Source organism: Prinia subflava, chromosome 1, assembly GCF_021018805.1.
Source record: "Prinia subflava isolate CZ2003 ecotype Zambia chromosome 1, Cam_Psub_1.2, whole genome shotgun sequence".
Lineage (NCBI taxonomy): Eukaryota > Metazoa > Chordata > Aves > Passeriformes > Cisticolidae > Prinia > Prinia subflava.
The window spans coordinates 105596765-105618730 of record NC_086247.1 but is presented as its reverse complement, the minus strand read 5'-3'; the positions used below and the strand labels follow the sequence as shown (position 1 = coordinate 105618730).

The 21966-nt window shown below is 39.6% G+C and overlaps 1 long non-coding RNA gene across 1 annotated transcript in view; it reads right to left on the bottom strand.

Annotated features, from left to right (window-relative positions):
* Positions 1 to 11172, bottom strand: part of LOC134562792 (uncharacterized) — a 43153-nt gene extending 31981 nt beyond the window's left edge. Inside the window, exons 1-2 of the long non-coding RNA XR_010083269.1 lie at positions 10729 to 11172; positions 8490 to 8596 (exon numbers count right to left, since the gene is read on the bottom strand). This is a non-coding gene — a long non-coding RNA (uncharacterized LOC134562792). The remainder of the gene's footprint in view (positions 1 to 8489; positions 8597 to 10728) is intronic.
* Between the last annotated feature and the right edge of the window lie 10794 nt (positions 11173 to 21966).

The following is a 21966-nucleotide window of genomic DNA, read 5'->3' as shown; positions in this document are numbered from 1 at the left end:
ATAAAATGAAACAAGCTTAATTTCAGCCATTTGTTTCTCTGAAGAAAAGATTCCACAGGAAAGGTATAATACAGTTCAGCTATAACAGAATTATATTCCCTCTGAATTCTCTGTAGTAGAAATAGAAACCCCAAAGGGGTAAGCCTAGATATTACCAAAAGAAAATTCATACAAGAGGAGAAAATCTCTCTCAAACTGATATCCATATAGATATATCCCCTCCATGCTAACAGTTTAGGAGTAATTTCCTTTTCTCAAATGAAAATCTGTGACAAAATAACATATGCTGATTTATTACAAATTCTGAGCAAAGCAGATTTTCCTACACTTGATATTCATAAATTCGATGAGGCAAATCTTTGTATCACACAATCTGTGTTTTCAGCAGAATCATGCTTAAGGCAGCCAAATATGTCAATTTGTGGGGTTTAAAAAGTCTCGGGTATAAATAACACATACACATTCCAGGGAATTTTAGCCATTATTGACTCAGCAGGAGCAACATGGGATCTATGGACTATAGACTATATTCTCTGTTCTCTCTCTCTCTCCCTCTTCTTTACCTTTATTTTTCTCCTCCCTTGCTTTGCCTAGGCAAAGCACAGCTCTCATATTATACTCCGTACTCTGTACTGAAGTTTACTGTGGGACTGGGGAGCTTGTGGAAGAGTGTTTCTACTTCTGAGCCAGCATCTTTGAGAAATTTCTTGTGAGGAGCTGAGAGCTCATTGAAGGGTACTGTACAGAATTAAGGGCTTGTTATCAACCACTTGTGAAAGTCTAATGTACAAACTTGAGGGCTTGTTAGCCAATACCTTTTGAGTGTAGATAGGGCTGGTTGCCACAGTTCAGACAACTGTGAATAAAGCACAGGATAATAAAGCACAGGAATTCCCTGACCTGTGGTCTGCTGTCTTTGATCAGACTGATGAGAATTTATAACAAACATCACGGTACCTACTGATGGGTCACAATGCATGCCTTCCACTCCAACCCCTTCCTTAAAGGAACAAATTAAAAAAAAAGAAAAATTAAACAAGAAAAAAAATATTGTACAGCTGGTTCTATGTGCTATCTAAAGTTTTCTCGCTCTCAAACATTTGCTAGTACCTCTTCCCCAGGAAAAGTCTTTCCCAGGAGACCTTCATTTTCTAGGAGAAAGGTTCAGAGAAATGGATGTGTGGCACGGCCCAGGACAGCGACAGTTGTGGCTTCCCATATCCTGCATTGGTGAAATGTTTGTGACAGCTGTATTTCCTGAAGGTAATTCAGGTTTAATCCTGTGTTTCCCACAGGCCTGTCAGCATAGAGAGTCGTGGTGGGCTGTGTTTGAGCAACCTGCTCCCCTGGCCTGATGGCAAATGTTAGGTCTGCATCCCTGCTCTTGCATTCTCCCTTTTGGGAGCCTAGTCTGTAACACAGGATATTTTCACTGCTCTTGTGTGCTGAGACTGTGAAATATAAAGTTGTGTTTCATGTCAGGGAAATAAAAAAGAATCTGTGTAATTGTAATTGTAGAACACGGCCATGGGACAGTGTCATGGGTTGGCACTGGCCAGATGTTAATGCACCCATGAATATATGTTTTTTCTCTAACAACTCCTGTGGGATGTGATCAGGAACAGAGCAGAGCAGGCTTAAATCTTGAAAACAAAAAAAAACCTACCAAAACTTTATTAATTACATAAGAACAGGGACAGAAATACTCTTAAACACACACAGAGACAGAAATAAAAACTTCTTAGAACATTTCTTCTCCCAGTTTCTACCTCCCCACCCATCACTTTTCACAGACCAACCTTTGGGTTTTAGATCAAACAATCACCACTCAAAAAAACTAATCTTCAATTCAGCAAGGGAGAGAGGAGTCTCTCTCGCACCACAAACTGTTCTCCAGAAAACAGGGGTCCACCCCTTATGTGTTTCCATGTCACCCATAGCACCGCCCGGAGAAGTCTGCTAAGGTGACACTCTCTTTTTCCTATGTCCAGCGCTCTCACCGCTGTCTCATAGGCCAAAACTACATACAGGGCTTTTTAAGGATGCTGCATGCCGAGCTCTCCCCCTTTTTACCCAGGGGCCGGGGTTCCAGGAGCAGGTCTGCCCTGAGGGCAGAGGGCGCCACCTCACCCTCCCCCTCTTTTCTCTGCTCGCTCCATTCTTCAAGTGCCAGTCACTGTAGCAAAAGCAAGGGCAGCTGTATCCACCCAAAAAATGCAGTTTATGTTCAAAAGAGACTTAAGTTCAGTCCATGGCTGACATTATGCAAGAGAATTCCAGCTCAGAAGGCTACTCCTCTCATTCTTCCATCGAGTTCCTTCCAATCATGCTTTATCATCTCGGTCCCAGGCCGCTTCCTTCTCCTTATTTCCAAAATCACCAGTCATGAGAATCAATGTCTAAGAAAAGTTTCTTTCTGCCAAGCAAGGGTTAACAGTTTCTATCTCTCGGCAGGGTGCAGGCTCAAGGCACTCCCAGGCTCCTCAACTCCCACGTGGCTCGGCACCTTCTCCCGGAGTTTGGGGGTGGAGGGGGGTGAGCACACACAGAAGGCACTTCCACAGTTTTCCACCCCTCCATCCTGGACGGGGCAGCTCAGTTCCAGTCCTGTCCCCTCTCTTCTCCCCCCAGAGCCCCAGCTTACTTTAGTTCCCCCGCGTGGTTGTCCTGAGCCCGGCCACGTGGCTTCTCCCTCCCCCACTCAGCCCAGAGCTGAGCAGGGGAGAGGAGATGTTTCCACTGCTGAAACCGGAACCCAAAAGAGGCCGAACCCCCTAGACGCCTGCTTTTAACTCTTTGTGTCCTCAGAGGCGTGTCCAAACCTCTGAGTGACCAATCCAGGTGCTAGCAGAAAAGCTGATCACTGATTGGACTGCCCACATCCCCCTGGAAAAAATTCACCTCCCCCCCAACCACGACAGACAGTTATAAAAATGAGTTCTAATAAACAGCTGAGGAATGCATGGAAGGTTTTTTGAACAAACTTTGTTTGCAATTACCTATTATGAATCTCAAGCTATTCTGTAATAAGAGTCTTTGAATTATAACTTTAGAAGCTTGTTTTGTATTAAAGAATTTTAAACTGTAGTTTTAGAATGTAAAAAGGCTTTCTCACAGACTGGTAGAAAAACATCCTGGATATGGAAGAAAGGCTTCAGCTCACTGATTTATGGTTCTTGAAAAAGGGGAAACTGAACATCACTATCAAAGACTGATAGATCTGGAAAATAGAAGCTGGACCCCACATCTGGAAGCTGGACCCCACCACCTGGGATACATATCCTGGATGTACATCCTGGAATACTGAAATCTAAAATGGACCACAATAGGTATTGAATAATGATGTTAAAAATTGGAAATAGAAACTGCTGAGAAAGCTTATGAATATGTATGAATACAGCAAATAAAATACCAGCAAGTCCAGCAATCAGTGTGCAGTCGGAAGGGAAAATCCTTCCACTGTACCCAGAGCGCAGTCTTTGCTCACACTTTACCATGCTAATTAATTAATTATTAAATTGAATTGCTGCTTGATATATTGGCCGTGTCAAGCGTCTCATTTCTAACAAGACTACAAGTACATTTGTGCCCTCACACTTGCTCAACACTACATATTTGGGATAGATCTGCAGCTGCTTCAGAGTCCCATGCATAGAGAGAGACTTGGTCTCCTTCAGTCTCATCAGTCTTAGTCCCAAAGCTTTCATATATGATGAATGAATTTTTATGAGTCTGAAGTTAAAGTTTTAAGCATCTTGGCTACTGCAGGAGGAGAGTGTGACACAGAACAACATGCTCAAGCACTACCTGCTTGTGAGCAGCACTGACTCACCAAAATACAAAGGAACAGAAAGCAGTCCCTGCTTTTCCTTATTTTCTAGATGTCTTTGTAATGTAACCATGTCCACTGTCATCCAGTAGCAATGACTGAAAGGAAAGACAAGTGGTTCTAGGAAAGTGTTGTGCTACACAAAGAATTTCAAGGCAAAGTGGATTTAAACAGAGCATCTCCGTACAACTTCATTTTTGTAATTCCTTTTCAGACTCTAATCTCTGATTACTCCACCAAATGAACTGGCTGCAGTAGCAAAGCTGAGCAAGCCTCTCCTTTAAGTGATGCTTGTCTTCCTACCCAAACCCCTCCAAGGCAGCTGACTGGTCACTCTGTGGAGGCTTTGTCATTCCTCTCACAATGTGCTTTTTTCGAGGGCTGCGTAACATTGCTCTGCCTGCTTTAAGGCTGCATGAACGCAGCTGTCACTGGCTGAATTTAATGAAACAGTGACTCATACTACATCTTTGATATGAAAAAGGCGTGGGTAGTATTTTGTAGCTTTCAAAAAGCTATGATTTCACATTATGTTTAAATAAGGAAGGGCAATGACTTTAGGACATATAAACCATAGATGATAGATTATATACCATGTATTAAAAAGTTTGGGCAATATTTTATGTGGTTTTGTCATCATCTATCATCATGAGGACCACAAGTAGAAGAGAAGTGCAGACAAACTTTCAGAAGAGTAAGTATACATTACAGGAAAGTAAAGTAAGGAATTAGAAACACAAAGCACTTCTCTATTCACTCCCAGATTAGATTTTCTTTAGTAGGGTAAAAAGTTAAAACTGTACATGCAGAGGCTCTGGCTATATTTGGCTTCATCTCATACATTCAGTCACCTTTTTGCAAAGTAGATTTAAGTAATATTGTTCTTACAGAGTGGAATTCTCACGCTTGCCTTCTAAAATGAGGGCAGCACCAGGTCTTAGCAATGGAGGCAATTGTAGGCAAGTAATTTACAGTGTTAGAAACACATTTAAGTTCTGCTTCTCCCCATATCTCCCTTTTCTTCTGCTACTCTCCCTAGATGTTCAGTTTTAAAAATATTTTCAAAAACTAATTTCAAAGCAAATACTGAAGAAACCAGAAGTACACTGTGCTGCTTAACCTCTGCAGGAAATAAAAGTAAGGAAAACACACCAGGAACTTCTACAATTATCATAAAGAAGTACATGCTTAGGGTGCATAGCGATGGTGCACTTATTCAGCTGAGAAGCAAGCAGAACACACAGTGGTCAAATTGGTAATGAAGGCAGCCACTGGAAAATTTGATGAATGCTTCCTTTTCATGCGCTTCAAGCTACAATCTGGTTAAGAATCACTTTAATTTTTAATGCTGTTCCTCTTTTGCTGTGTATTCCAACTCAGCATTACTCATTTCAGGTAAGATGCTGATGTAGAAATAGGTTTAAGTAATCTGGAAAGTGTTAGGCAGATGACATCCTGGAGTTATTTGGAGGACTGAATGCAAATACTTCTGAGCGTGATTTTGAACACCGTAAAGTCCCACTTCTTCCTAGTAGCCAATAAAAAAGTGACTCAACCAAGAAAAAATTAATTTATTATGTGTACTTTGCACCCATCTTTCTAACTTGAATATTTCCCAATGATTTGCTATCATTCTGCTTTAGTCCTCAACTCTCTGCCTTGTAGTTTCTTCAAGAACCAATGTAAGTTTGAAGTTCTCAAGGATGCCACAAAGTACTAAATAAAGAATAAGTCTTCCCCAGTATTTCCCCCGTATTTCCTTTATCTTCATCATGGCCCATTAAGTCTAATTATATCCACATTAACATCCCCAGGGTGTTAATCCAACAGCTCTCCATCTGTCAGATAAACTAACAGTACATTCTAGAGAAATGTATTTTAAAGTCTCCTTGTGTTTCAGGTCCCACACATCAAAAGATACAGATGCAGATTTACCCCTTCCTCTGACACTCATATCAGCTCACAAAAAGGGTCATTGAGGAGATGTAGCAGACTTGCAATTCAGGTTGCCTTTTTGCTTGCCAACCCTTCACACAATATGGGAATTTCATGAAGAGCTAGGAAAAACAGCTTTTATATGTTTCAAACAACATCTTCTTTTCCTAGAATCTTGTCCTTGACTAGATACAACATGACAATACCAGATTTCAAGAGACCCTAACTCTGGATTTAGATTGTTTTGTAGATTCACTGGTGCGGCCTCACCTTGAATATTGGGTGCACTTTTGGGCACCACAATACAAGAAAGACATCAAACTATCAGAGGGCACCCAGAGTGGGGCAACAGAGGTGGTGAACGCCTTGAGGGAAAGCTGTGTGAGGAGTGGCTGAGGTCACTTGGTCTGTTCAGCCTGGAGAAGTGGAAACTGAGGGGAGACCTCATTCCAGTATGCAATTTCCTGGTGAGAGGAAGAGGAGGGGCAGGCACTGATCTCTGCTCTGTGGTAAACAGTGACAGGATCTGAGGGAATGGCCTGAAGTTGAGCCAGGGGAGGTTTGAGTTGGATATTAGAGAAAGGTTCTTCACCCAGAGGGTGGTTGGGCACTGGAACAGGCTCCCCAGGGAAGTGGTCACAGCACCAGCATGACAGAGTTCAAGAGGAATTTGGACAGTGCTCTCAGTCACATGCTGTGACTCTTGAGATGTACTGTCCAGGGTCAGGAGTTGGACTTGATAATCCTTATGGGTCCCTTACAACTCAGATTATTCTATGATTCTCTAATTCACATCTGGTTCTTCTTGGTCCTTGGAAACACTCTAGGTATACAGAATTTTAGGCTTAGCATTAATTTTTTCATAGTAGCATAAAGCAAAAAGAGGAATAAGTATTTACTACAGAGGATTAAGACTAGGCTGTTTGGGTTGAGTTTTGTTTATTTGTTTTTAGAATAATAGAATAACTTTTTTTTGGTTTTAGAATATCAGAATAATTTAGATTGAAAGGAACCTTTGGAGGTAATCTGGTTCAAACTCACTGCACAGTCTTGGTCAATATCAAAGTGACATTGGGTTGCACAGAGACTTACGAATTAAAAGTGGAAAACATAAAATCAAGGAAGGAATGGCATTCTAGTGCTGAGGGTATTTCTCTTTATTGAGATGTCAGAACAAGAGCTTTTATTGCCTTTCATCTTACTCTTTATCTCAGGAAGAAATATACAGCTAATTGCCTAGTGGAGATCCAGCCAATTAAAGAATCAAAACCTTATGAAATATGTCTTTCTTCCTTAAAGTTTGTACACTCCATGCCAAAGGGAATTTGGAGAAAGAATGTGGCACTACAAAGCAACTCTGGCAAAAAAAATATGGAAGTGGTTTGCAAAGAAGCTGCTTATTAGTTGTAATGACTTAAAGAATGTAGCTGAACTGTCCCAAAACACTGTCAAAGCCACAAGAAGGAACTTCCCATAAGATAAGCCACCACAGCAGGAACTAACTTGAGATAAGTGCAGATGGCACAGCAGGAAGGAACTAATTCGAAGCCTGATGGAGGTGAAGGTTTGATCACCATCCAGACAGAAATTTCACCACAACATCTATACCCGGTGGATACCCAGGACTTGGACTATATAAAAGTGATACCTCCAGAAGAACAACTCTGGGACCCCCAACAATAAGAAGACCAGAATGAAGAAGGACCAGCAAGGACTGCAGGGATCCATGTGCTGGTGATATCTTTTGCCTTGTCTCTCTCTCACTCCTTTCTTTCCCTTCCACAAACCTATAAGTATTTTAACACAAAACCACTAAGATCCTCTTCTTGACACACAACCCATTAGTGGTGTATCAGCTCTCTATTCCTAGCAATATGCTCCCAGTCCATGGAAATCTCCATCTTAGGCTATACTGCAAAAGAAAGCAAAATGTTCTGTCAGAATCGTGTCAGAAATAAAATTATTTCCCTTAAAAGTAGGATTTGTAAAATAACAGGTCTCTAGAATGACAACAATTGGCTAATTGCAAAATTCATTACCAAAGGAGTTTCTCTGCACACTCAATCTCCAGGATACAGCAGGACAATAAACCATAGGGGACAGTCAGAAAGGTAACCCTTCTCTTCCCTAATGCAATGATAATGGATGCAGCTGTCCCTTTGATAAAGGAGCTATCCCACAGTTCCTGCAGAGGAAGACAGAGATCATCTATAAAGGGACATGTGCCCCTCCCTCTGCTCGAGGTATTTCTTCTGAATTCTCTCGTAGTTTGGTGCATTTCCCTCATTCCAGTCATAAACCACAAGACACCAGTCACTCTGATCAAATACTATGAGCCAGCTTCATTACCGAAACAGTATAAAGAGTAAAACTATGCTGAAAACCTTGGGAGCAGAGTAAAACTATGCTGAAAACCTTGGGAGCAGAGTAAAACTATGCTGAAAACCTTGGGAGACAGAGGATTCAGTTTGTGAAATATGAACAGTGAAGGATAAAGGCTTGTTTTGTACAGTGATGATCACTCAAAGTGACATTCTGTCACACATTATGTGACATTAGATGACAAACACGGAGAGGATGATATGAAAATTTAAGAATGATTATGAATTAGAAGTTCCAAACCACCTTTCCTTATTAAGTCTGTTAAAAATCTACACCGTGTGTACATTTATGATGAACATTCTGCCTTATAAAAAAGTATTGTCAGAGAGTGAGTAGTGGTTACCATTTTTCTGAAGCTGAAATTCTCAGCCTGGAGGTCACTGAAGGGACATGGGCAGTGGTAGGGCAGGAAGAGACTGCCACAAAGCTCTTCTGGCCAAATGAGATGGACTGGAAAAGAAAACGTGAATGATCATCAATCACACTGACTAACACTAACAGGTGTCAGGCAGAAAACAAAGAAAAATTTATTTCCTCAGATCACATGAATGAAATTTCTTGCTGCATCATATTGTAGGTGCTGAAAGCTGGCACAGTCTCAAGGCTTGATTGAACAGGTTCATGAAACAGGAACCAATTTGAAGCAATTAAAATGATACTATCATCGCTAAAAAAACCAAACAGCTTTGTGCCAGAGCTCCAGATTATTTGAAAGCTGAGAGAGTCTTTGAGAGAAAACAGCATGATATGTTTCTGCTCATTAACCATACGTCCCTAAGGATCAGCTTCTGAGCATTGCCAAAGGTCTAGCTGAATCTTTGCTTCAGGGGCTGTTTTCCTAGACATATTCTAGGAAAATGCACTCTGATAGGAAAGAGGAGACTGATCACCTGTGTAACTGTAAAGGTGTGTTTGGCCCTCCTTTTCAAACAAATATGCTTTGTCATGCAGCTTTACAACTGTGTAGAAGCCTGAACGGCCCTTACTGATTACTAATGACATTTTAGAGTACTGGAGCATCACAGGACTGTGAGGATCCAAAGTGACGCAGGGCTCCCAAGCAGATGCAAAGGAGAGCCCCTTTATTCCAAAAACCTGACCTCTGTAAGCCATTAGCTGGTTATCAGTTACATGCTTTTAAACCATAACAAGCATAATTCAACCAACCACCATACACCACAATGAATTCACAATGGTTATATAACATGTTTTTCAACCCCTAATTCAGCTGAGTCTCCTTCCCATGGTCCTTTTCTTTCTTAGCCAAAGTAACAGGCCTGAGACATGATTTTACAAGGCCTCTCTTTTATGAAGCCTTGCTTATAGGTAACATAGGAAAACTGAGATGCCAGTGTACTACATTGCAGAGTCATGGCATATATCAATGTAAATCCCTTGGGCTTCCTAAAATTCCCAGTTTTATGCTTATTCCCACCTGTGAATAATTTGTCAGTCTGTGGAATGGTAGAAATGAGGGAAATTACAAAGCTTCTAAGCCAGCATTTACTATGGATGTCACAGATGCCCTGGGAGAACAGGCCAGATTCCAGTGACCCAACGAAGCCGTTCAGTAAATCCCAGAAAGGGTAGAGTCAAAAAGAGAGCAAAAGAAATCCATGCTGATATTTCAAGTCTCTGGTTTAAACAGAAATGAACTTTGTCCTTGGTGAAAGTACCTACAGTTCCCAAGAGCCAAATGCACCAAATACCTGCATGCTTCTAATGGAATGCCCTTCAGGACTGTAATAGTTTAAAATTCATAACCAGGCAGAACCACCAAATTATGTAGTGGTTTCACATTTGCAGAATTCTGCTTGCTAAATTTAGTGTAGTGGTCTAAATATTTTTCTGCAGTGAAATAGAATTAGGAGAAAGAAGGCAAAATGGGTTCAACTTAAAGATAAAAACAGATAGATTTATTAACACACACTAAAAGAAAAAGGGGAGAAAAAACAGAATTAAAATGAAAGTTTTCAAAGCGCTCCCCTCTCCCCATCAATGATTCACTTTCTCACATACAACATAAAGATACAAAACCTGTAATTTTCAGTCAGTTTCACCATTAAAAAATAATCTTTCATCCGTTCTTTTAGGAGAGGAGTCTCTCTTAGACCTTTCTATGCAATTTCCCCACTGACAACATAGAACAGTTTTCTTGTGGGTCTCATCTCACAAAAGACAGCTGCGCAGGAACCTGCTTTTGTGAGGTCTCTCCCAACAGCAGTTTTTGCCAACACTGCATATGGGCCATATCTGGTTATTAGGGGTACTGTTTAAGGATACCTCTTCCAGTATAAAGCAAAGATTCTCTTCTTCTATCTCCAAAATTATCTTCATCTCAAAACCTAAAAACCTCCTTTTCCTTAAAGAGCTTCATATCACTTAACTAGAGTCTTACATCCCCCCGAACAGCATTCATATTTTACAGGAAAAATAGTCCATTATCCACAGTTTACTAGAGACGTTCAGCCAAATTAGGCCACCCCTCCTCCTTTGTCCTAAATAGTCTTTCCACTCACTCTTCACCGAATTCAGTTTCATATTATGCCTCTTTATAGCTCAATCACTTTGTCTGTTCTCACTTTGGGAAGGGGCAGTGCTCTGGGAGTTCCATCTGCCGGCAGGAAAGAGTTAAAACTTGCCCAGGCGAAGTACCAGGTGCTCATGTGGTCTCTGGTCTCTTTTCCACCCCTCGATCTGATGACGGCCGCTCAGAGCTGCTCCCTTGAGGCCCAAGGAAGGAGGATGGGCGGGGAACATTCCCCCCAGCCCTGGCCAGCAGCACGGGCAGCTGCCGGGGCTTTTCCTCCTCTCCCCCGCTGCTCGCTGTTATCGGGCACAGCCACGGCCTGGCTCTCTCTGCCGTGACCCCTGGCACGCAGCCAGCCCGGGCTGCAGCCTCCCCTCTCCCCGGCAGCCGGGGCAAAGGGGGCTCAGCCGGCCGGGCCGCCCCACGCCGTGGGCACAGCGGCTCCGGGAGGCCCGGCCGGGCTGGGCCCTGCTGCTGCCCACGGTACTACCCGGGGGCTCACCGGGAGGAAAGAGAGACAGCTCGTACATACCCTCTGTTTTATATGGGTATTACCAAAAGTCACGTTCTGTTTTCTCAGTGGTCAAACCACATGCCAATAGCCAAGAACTGACCCTTGATAGGTCCCTGTCTTTTCCAAAGAAATCTAAGGTCCTAACTGTGTTAACCCATAACAAGGACAGTAGGCTAAACAGCCATTAAGTGTGGCACAAGTCTCTGAGGGAACAGTTATCTGTCTTGCTGAATTGCAAGGGAGAGCAGCTTTAATGAGAGGCTGAGGCTCCACTGACAAAGCGCAATGTTCCACAGGGTTGGGTGCTGGTCGTTCTAGTACAGATCGAAAACTGATGTTACAGCACTCTGAGCTTCTTATTTCAGCTCTGAAGAAAGACTCTCTTACTGTAGAGAAATCAAAACAATTTAAGAAATGGAAAAATTACACTTTTAAAAAAGATATTTAGCTAAAGACGCAAATTAATTTTGAAAATTCCTAATGGGTGCCATACTGCAACTTCAACTGCTCATCTTCAGTATGTCTACAGATATTTAATACATATCAGAGAAGAAAAAGGTTCATCAACACCCTTTCCCTCTTCTGCTCTGCAACAAAATGTTTGGGGAGATCCTCATTTCCAAATCATCCTCAGTGGTCCAACTTACAGATATATACAGTTTGCAAAAAGCTTGACTCTTAGAACAAAAGGGGTTTCTACATAGTGCACAGGGAAAACCTGGATTACATGTTTTATCTTCTCTCTTGAAACTCAAAGGCCAGTAAAAAAGTAGTGCCTTTTTTTCTATTAATTAGTTTATTATTTAAATGAAAGGTTTAGGACATTGGGGCTAAATTAAATCTGAATTGACAGCAATGATGAATGACAGAACAGAAAATGTGTATTAAGTTTCCTCTGGTTTGATTAGAAGAAGTCTGTTTTAATCTTCACCATTTTAACTCAGTCTACCTTTAGAGAGAGAAGAGCATTTCCTACTCTACTTTGAAACTTAAGAGGCACACTTGTTTAATAAAGGCTTTGAACTAGTAAAAATTACCCTCTGTTTTATTAACTATATTACTGTTTGTTGTCACAATACCAAGGTCTGGCTTTGTTCTTCAAAGTCTTCCGAGATGAGTTCACAGGATGAAAAATTCCATAAATATGCATGGGGCAGCAGTGTGTCTTTTGTTTCCTAATTAAATGTTTATGTCATTCAGAGCTCCAAACACTTCAGCATTACAGAGCGGGAAACCATGGTATGTAGCCCAATGATATAAACTATACAATAAAAAATATCAGAGACAGCCATTTCCTTCTACTATTTTCAAAAGCTATTAGAAGAAAAACAAAACCAACTATCTTGAATTAGACCAGTGGAAGACTCAGAGATAATTCTATCAAGAATTTTAAAGTGAGTTTCCCAAGAGGACGACATCTCAACTTCTCCACAACCAGTGTTTTCATCCCAGGAGAACATAACAAGAAACATGTTCCCATTATCATTCTTTTGTGTCCCTATATTGGTTCATTTGTACCTGACACCTTCTGATAGCACTGTGAAATAAACATCATGAAAAATCAGTACATCTAAAGGTGAGACAAGGAAGACATATTAATCTGTCATATTCATCCACAATGGGAAACAGTGAAGATACTGACATTGGGATATATGAATTGATACAACCAAGAAAACACTGGAAATTTGAGGAACACTCTTTGCATACTTTCGTATGTCACAGCGGGTTACCTTGTTTTTTTTTTTTCTATAGCTACATAGATCTGATGGGCATTACATTAAACTGGAGTTCTTACCTGGAAGTTTGGAATCATTAAAATGCATTGCTAGCTAAAATAATCATAAGCCGCCTCCACCTGATATTTAACTCAAAGAAGACTTGGCAAGTGTTTGGAAAAGCTAAATTCTGTTCTAGAGAAATATAAATTTCCTCCTACCAATACAGGACTAAACAAGCTAGAAAATGTTAGAAATTACTGAAGTGAAAAAATTCTCAAAAGATGAAATGTGATCAGGAACTGCAGCAGAGAAAAAGAACTGCATTATGATATACAAATCATTCTCTCTTCTTACTATCAACAATGACATAATTTTTATTACTTTTTTAAACATTTTTAAAATTTGTACCATTTCAGACAGTTTGCAGCTATACCTGTCTGCTTTTTAAAATTTTTTAATTTTTTTATTATCTTAATTTTTAGTTTATTCAATGATGGGAAGAGGAAAGAAGAAAAAAACAAGAGAAACAGCAGATATCAGAAGGCGGAAAAGCCAAGAGAAACAGCAGACACCAGAAGATTTTTGCATAATTTTGAAGACAGAAGTGTTTCATCTTAACACCTGCAAAATAACCAAGGAAAAATGCATTTTAAGTGTCATTACAAAACAGACACACTTTCCTTAATAATTTCTATGTAGGAACTCTGAAAGCATTCAGATTGGAGCTCTCGTTCATAATGTTCCACATCAAGATTACAGCTAATGAAATCATCCAGACTAATTCTAAGATGCCGGATTTTCTGGTTGTCAACAAATGTAATAGTGAGAATTTTTTACAGCTATTTTTCCTTGATAGATCTCAAAGCACCACACGTTCATTAATTCCAGACTGCAGCAATCTCATCTTCTTGACAATGTACTCTGAACAAAACCAGAATAGCTTGCATAAACTTTATCTCCAAGTGAATAACCTAATCTTTTATTTCAAACACATACACCCTAGCTTACAGACAGAGTCTTTATGTGATGTTACTAATTTTAGCAACTGCTTGAAGGTAAGAAGGCTGTAAACTGTTAATCAATTGAAATACAGGATTTAGGCAGCAACATTAACAGAACATGACTCAAGAGTGCTTTCTGAAAAATACAATGGGAATTCTTGAGTGCTTGAATATCAAAAACCAAGAGAAAATTCTGGAAAAAACCTCAGATATTTATAACCTGTTTATAAATAAACATAGAAGATAGGAGTTCATTACACTGTTCCCTGGATGTCTCCACATTGCCAAGTGTTTTAGTTTCCCCAAAGCTCCCTACAGACATCTGAACCCATCTGGCAGGTATAATAGCAAGCATGCTGCAAAATACAAAGCAGGATGTTAAGCTTCTTGGTTAATTGAAAAACAAAATAAGTCACCCAACAATTTCTTCTTCATACTGTAATTAGAAGAGAGTTATTCAAGCAGAAGATAATTTCATGTTTTCCCATGTAACAAGCCCTGGATTGAGGAAAAACATAGATTGCCTGGCAGGTAATCTGGGTGTTTTAGCTGTTTGTATAAAGTGATACAAATGAGTGCAGAGCAATAAGATTCCGAGGAAACACTTAAAAATCTGCTTCTCTCTACTTGTCTTTAAAAGTAAAATAGAAGTCTTGCCTATGCATCATATTGTTCCAAGTATGTTTATGAATACATTATCTGTAGCATAGGTTGCAGGGTTACACAATTTTTATGCAGGTACAGCTACAAGTGTTCTTGGGACTGACTGTTCAGTAAAAGGCAAAAAAACCCCAACAACAACAAACAAAAACAAGGCAAAAAGAAAGGAGCTAAACACACAGGTATAATAAACACAGGAATTCCCACTGATAGAAAGCGCACAATTTTGTATAATACATTGGAGTGTGTGCTTAAGCTGTTAAGACTCTACTAAAATACTGGTGAAGTCTAACAACCAACATATATGCCCAGACCCCTGGAATGTGAAGTAAGATGTGCTTTCTTAACCAGCTCTTGAATACAAGCTTTTGCAAATCCTGCTACAAAGAGGAGAACACAGCTTTATTAAGGCCCCTAAACTGCCCAATGGTTCATGGGAAAACCCAGTATGAGATCCAAAACACAGATCAAAGCAGGGGAATTCAAAGTAAAAGCAGTGTGAAGAGTTAAAATTTATTCCATGAATGTGAGTATAGTTTTGTAAATTCTTATAGCTAATTATGAATTACAAGATTATATTTCTTCCAGCCCTTGCAGAATACAAATTAAGTGCTATTTTGTGCCTACTGCTGTAATCCCGGGTACCTCAGGTTTTCAAGCAAAAAATAAAAGGAAGGAAGGAAGAAAAACAAAACAACACTTCATGCATCTTATATACATACCAAAAAGTAAAAACTAGAAAAAGGCAGAGATCACTCCATGAGGCAGAGAATTCATGCTGAAAGCCTCCCATATTATTGCTGAACTATATTATGTGTATGTGTATTGTTACACATACACACTGCACTTTATTATTTCAGGCTTTACAGGAGCAATTTCTGGGATGCAATTCAAACATTTTTAAGCACATTGCTTTAGACAAAGTACAGCACAGCAGGAAATGAGAAGGCAGGAATCCACCTTTATATTCAGAGTAGCTTATCTCACTTGCAGTGAAATACCTGCAGTATCATTTAGCAAGAAACCCAAATGCCACCTTTGTCTAGGGAAGTTATTTCCTTATATTAAGAGGAAGATGTGATGCAAAGTTTGAGATGATGGCTAAGGGACAACTCAACTTAATGCACTGATTTATTACCTAATCAATATTGCAGACAAAGAAGGTAAGGACAAGGTAAAAGACATGGTTTGCTTTTACAGACAAAAAGACAAAAATCTGCACTTTTCTCTCAAGAAAGGAGCCAAATAGTTCAGCTTATGAAGAAACCAAGTGAGAAGCCAAGGAAACAGCACAACAGTCACTAGCACAGCCCAGAAGACCTCAAGAGAGATGATAAAGCTGTGTATGCAAATTAAATGTATTGTGCATGCAATACACCTCAAATACCAGCTTATTTTGGTCCTAGAGCAGAAATGGCCTGTGATGGTTACTGGTTTCTGCTGGCAAATAAGGCCCACCTCAGTTTGTGGCTAGGACATTTCAGGCAATTCTGTATATCTTATTTATATACATTACAGAGCTGCTACAAGGCCTTACAGAGCAGCCTTGCCCTTTTCTCTCACTGCATCAGACTGCTGGGCAATATGTCATCAATCCCCTTTGGACATGTCTGAGTTTAGGCAGTGGTGTCAGGCCCAGCTCCTTCAATCATCTGCTTGATGTCATGATACCTGATCAGCACCACGGAATAGTTTCTTGTCTGGGCAACTGCTCAAATTGCCGGCTTCGCAAATTGGACAACCTATACACATCATTGTGGCTCATTTTTCTGACAGAGATGATCTGTAAACTCAGAGATGTCAAGCCTATTGCCCATCTCATTTTTCTTTCTGCATCAGCAAGTCTACTTGGTACTGTGTACTATGTTTCATCTTTTGGCAAATGTTTTTCTAGGATGGGGGAAAAATATGCCTGCAGTGGTGTTCGGACCCCTAGATGTAACAATATTTTAAGCTATGCTTTGGAAACACCTATTCAGAAATTAAGCATCTAACACTGCAGTTCAGTGACTGTTTCTTAAGTTTCAGCATCATTTTTACTGGCAACGAAATCCTACCATTTGCAACAGTAACTGTGAAATTTTTTTCTGAGGGACAAGGTCAGGGAAGTTGTGGAACACATCAAGCACACAACACACAGAGAAAAGATAAGTTAAATTTTCCTATAATGGATTCAAAGGTTTCAAGACATAAAATGATTTGAATGGCCAATAAAACTGAGAAATCATTGGTGCAAGGCAAACCCTCCTCTCTGAGGACTCCTTATAGCAGTAGTACTTCCATGAATCAAAGATGTTAAAGACTTAATGTTTATTTTCCTTGCTGTATAAGAAATCCTTGAATGCTCCCCATGGCACTGCATCATGACAAAATAATGTCACTACATAGTTGGTCTATAACAATCTTATCAAAAGCATTTTTGCTTTTAGCCACAGTTTAAAGTTATGAGAGAACTACAATTGTCTATCTATTGAGGTTTGTACTAGCTCTAACAATTTTTTAGGACATGCTGACTGTAGGTAACTCTAACTCTCATGCTCTGGAGCTCTATAAATGGTGGTATTTGTGTCTTTCTACTTGACTTTATCTATTCAGTTATTTATGCGTAGGTTTCTATTCACTTGGACTGCCAAAGATATGCATAACTAAAGCAAAGTGGTATCAGTCACTGAACAGTTGAGCTGGAAGTGCAAATATTGGTGCGTAATTGCCAATCCCCTCTAATCAACCCAAAATACTTACACTGACCATAGTTACAGAAATTAGATTGCAACAAGTCTGTGTTATTTACGACTTGATGTGAGGCAAAAATAACACTGTGACTCTTTTCCAGTTTCACATCTAGACTCTGCAAGCATCAGCCTCACTCAGTGAGAAATCCACTTGGAGCAGGAGATAACAGCATGGGCAAGGCCTGCAAGTAGCAGCAATCAAGACTAGGGTGAGAATTGATTTGGGACCTGGAGTTTGTATGAGGCTGTCCAAATTGACCATGTGAACATGGCTCCCTAAATGAGCAGGGCCTAATAGTCACCATTTTGAATTCTTAGCAATTTTGAAATAATGCAAAATGTAGTTTCCACGATTATCATAAATGGAAGGGAAAAAAAGGGATATGTTACAAAGAAAATTCCAATGAGAGAGCAGTATATGAGGATTACCAGTCTGCATCATCCAAACCCTAAGAAAACACTGTGAAACTAAAACACCCTTAGAGCAAAAATTATTACTTGGGGAATGGGAAGGTGTGGAAGAGATGTTTTCTTTAAGAATTAGTAGTTAAACAATCAGTCCAGTATTCTTAAAAATCTTTTAGGGTGAACCAATCGATTTGCTGCCATGGCAATTACTGACTTCAGTGCTAGTGTTGGAGAACAGATAAACTTCTGATGTAATTCTCAGTATTAGGATGTAAGATTTTAAGCATATCAAAAATTACAATCTAATCAAAAGAAAACATGAGACATTTAGCCAAAACAATGTTATTTGAGATACTTATATCTCCTGATGAACCACTGGGGAAAGTTCTTTATTTTAAATGAGTATTTTTAAGCGAGCAGCAGAAAGAAAGAAAAAAAGTCACAGAAGGAAAACTAGCTTTCCATTAACTTCCATGGACACGCAATCAGGATCAAGGTAACCATTCAGAAAAACAAACCACAAACATACACAAACCCACTGATTATTATATTGTGTCACACAAGCTCCTTGAGCTTGAAACAAATGACAATGTTTAGGAATCTAAAATATTCACAATTCAACCACTATTCAATGTGATCTACTAGTCCTGCTAAGAAATCGTGCTGCTTTATTTGCAGCTTGGCAATTACAGTATAGGACAAGGTTTACTAGGAGGTTTCATAAGCAGAAAAATCAGGCCAAGTGATATGTGAGAACTTGATTCAATCTGGTGTGGCAAAGAACAAAAAAAGACACATCCCTGGTTCCACACAAAACCCCCTCCAATAATGCCTTTTTTTTACATATTTTTTATCAAATAGCTAAGTTTACGTTGTTTACCCAATAAAGTCTTTGGTTTCTTCTTGATCAATCCTGAGGTTTTTTTCCCTACATTGACTCATAATAGTCATGCCACCTGTCTACCAACCTTCATAAACAGCCCCCTTACTAACCTGAAGTGTGCTTGAGCCTACCTGCTTCGTGTGTTATTTGAAAGAAAACATTTCCCACAACATTTTCCCAACTGAAATTCCTTAAAAAAACAGTATCTGACACTTTCATATTACATCCATCAGACCACAACAGAAGGTAATTTCCTCTTGTCTTTCTTTCTTGTGATTTCAATTTTCTGTGTAACAGAAAATAACATTTAGACATAAGACATAATCTCCCAGTCTCTGTTAAGAAGAAAAGTAACAGCCAGCAGAAGCCCTGCTTTTCATAGGAAAGGTAATTTCTCTATCTATTCCTCTTTAAATTCACACACCTTCTTCAAGTCCTCTCAACTCTGTTTTCTCATCAGGTCTTTCGGCATTTTGTCTTAAGAAGAGAAGGAAAACAAAACCCAGCCCAACCATCCAAACTTGACTTGCTCTCTGCTCCTCTTGGAAGCAATTCTGGCCTTTGCTGGCCCATCTTAATAGATCACTCATAGCCCCACCAGTCTCACCTGGAAAGTGGTGGGAGTAATAATCAGTGCTGCTCAGAGGGCCAGCCCACCTTGAAACATGCAACTCTTTAAGACAATTAAATAAACAACTACTAATTAAAGCATTATCAAGAAGCTTTTCAGCATCGGTAGCATTTAAAGTACAAGACATACACTTTGTCATGATTCTTGAAGGTCATGTTCAGATCAGAGAACTTAACTGATGGAAAGCTTAGTTTGGACATCTCAAATTGATTAAAATAAGAAAAGTAGTTTTGAAACCGGAGAATTCTCTTAGGATGGATTTCTAAAGAGCAAACAGGAATAAATAGTCTCCAATGATACTCTAATTATCTTATAAAACTCTCTTAAAAAAAAATCTTCTGCAGAGCTGGGCTAATTTGATGCTAAATCATCTACAGCTAAAGAAAACCAAAAGTATCTCATTAATATTGTATAGAGTTTCTAAAGCACAAGTAATTCAAATACACATTGGATTGATGTTGACAAAAGTGATGGGCTAACACAGAGATTGCCATCAGGCAGAGTGCAAAAAGATGATGGATAAGTTTCCCTGCAAATTACCTGATAGTGCAAACATGCTGTGTATCAATTTTAATTAAAAAATAAAACTGGAACAGAATAATAGGGTTACCCTTATTTTTATATATATTTATATATTTATATAAATATATATATATATAAAATCCATAAATATGGCACTTCATCAACCTACTCAGGTGTTGATATTTCATGCCTAGAAATAACCTTCACAGATTATTTTACTTGCTTGTCAAAGAAAGTTAAAGCTGGACTCTGGGAGTTCAGAGCCCAGTGCTATAATGCTGTGTATTTTGAGAAGCTCTTTGTGAGAAAGAAAGCATGGTGAGAAAACACTGGAGGAGGGCAGTGTCTTGTGCCTATGATCTCAGCTTGATTAGGCTGGCTGGTGGCCCATCCACCCACCTGGTTTCTATGACTAGCTTTTCTATCTTGACACTACCTGTGAACATGCCTCTTATAATAAAAGAAATGGGGGTGAGGGTACCATCTTTTGAACGGTCTGAAAGCTAAATGAGAAAGGAGAAACTGTTACAGATTTATTGACCAGAGTAAACAAACAACATTTAGATCCAAATTCTTGAAAAACACACATCTGGGGTTTTGGCATAAGCATCAGTGCAATGTATCACCCAGCCTGAATGCATTATGTAACATTTGCTATGGTACTGAAGTTGCTTAAATAAAGCAAGTCCCAGTAAGGGTCATTCATATCTTCTTACGCCACAGCAGTTTAATTTGCTGGTCTCTCAATAGAATAGTGCGTGTGCTTGTGTGTGTCTCAGTTTAGCTGGGGAAAAATAACTATTTGCACAGGTAGATGAAATTTCAGAACCCTGACTTCAGTCTAAATGTGTTGAAGTTAATTTACATTAATTAACTCTGTTGCAAAGAGCCAATATTAAAACATGAGTTCTTAGGAGCAGATAGGGAAAAGCAATGCAAGAACCTATTGGAAAGAAGTAAGATTGCTGAAAGATGATTAAAGTCTCTAAGTCTGTGTGCAGCTTGGCATTTCTTCTACTACAGGTGCAAGCTTTGGAATTAGAATGACAACTCTTGGCTAATGAGGTTTCCTAGTTATGAAACAGATTAACCTTTCAGAGGAAAGTTTCTTGGTGATGTCACCATCTGCCTTGATCATATTTTGCATTGGAGGAGATCAGGAAGGTTGTATTCACTCTGACAACGGAGCAAATAATTTACAACAAATAAAGTATTAGGTGCTGCTAAGCCCAAGAAGTTAAAGAAGCTCCTGCAATCTTATCTCCAGATTCAAAAGCTTGGTTCCAAACACCGAGGCTTTGTTTCTTGGAGATTTAAATTGATATGAAACATTTCAGGAAAACAAACAAACAGACAAACAAAAATCCCTCCCAAACACCTCTAGCCCACAACACAATGATCAAGGCAACTGTGTCACAGGTTGAATAAATAACAGGCATCATCTCAAAGTCCAGAGACTATTAAGCAAAAGAACAACCCAAAGCAAATTATGAAATGAAAAACTGGTCTGTGTTAGTTTCTCCTCAAATAACAGCTATAACCTGTAGAAGATATAAATTAATTATTAGATTATCCTCTTCCCTCCCAAAGTTTCCAGTCTTCTTGTTTCACAAAATTCTTCTGTGATTGCTACTTGCTTGCTTCCACTTTTTCAGATAAGATGCATGACTTGTTTACTCATGGGTTCATTTTTCACACTCTTCCACAGAGAAAATTCCTTTACAAGCTGTAAGTCTGGTCTTGCAACCATTTAGAGTTTTCAAGCTAGAAATTTCAAGGCACAGCTGCAAGTGACAGCTTGGCTAGTAAATTACCAGTATCCTCATCATTCTCCTCTGTGCCTGCAGAGGGGTATTAGAATTGGGTGTCCAAGCCTGGCATGGCCTGGGGAAGCATTACCTGCTGAAGGGTCTGGTGTTCTGCACAGACAGAACACAAGGCTCAACCAGGCAGGCTGGCACAGAGCATCCCCCGCACAGAAGAGTACCTACATGGCACAGAGTAGCCCAAAGTGGTTTGCTATAGCTTAACAAAAGTGATCAGAATTAATAAATCCATGTTTAGGGAGAAGGAACACAGTACTCCTCTCACAATAAATTCAGTCATTTTTGTATCACAGCTGTACACATATTATCAATTCATGTACAGCACAACTTCTTCTAATTTTCAAGCAGCTTCTGCATCTTTAAACATGACAAAGATGGTTTCTCAACAGATTACC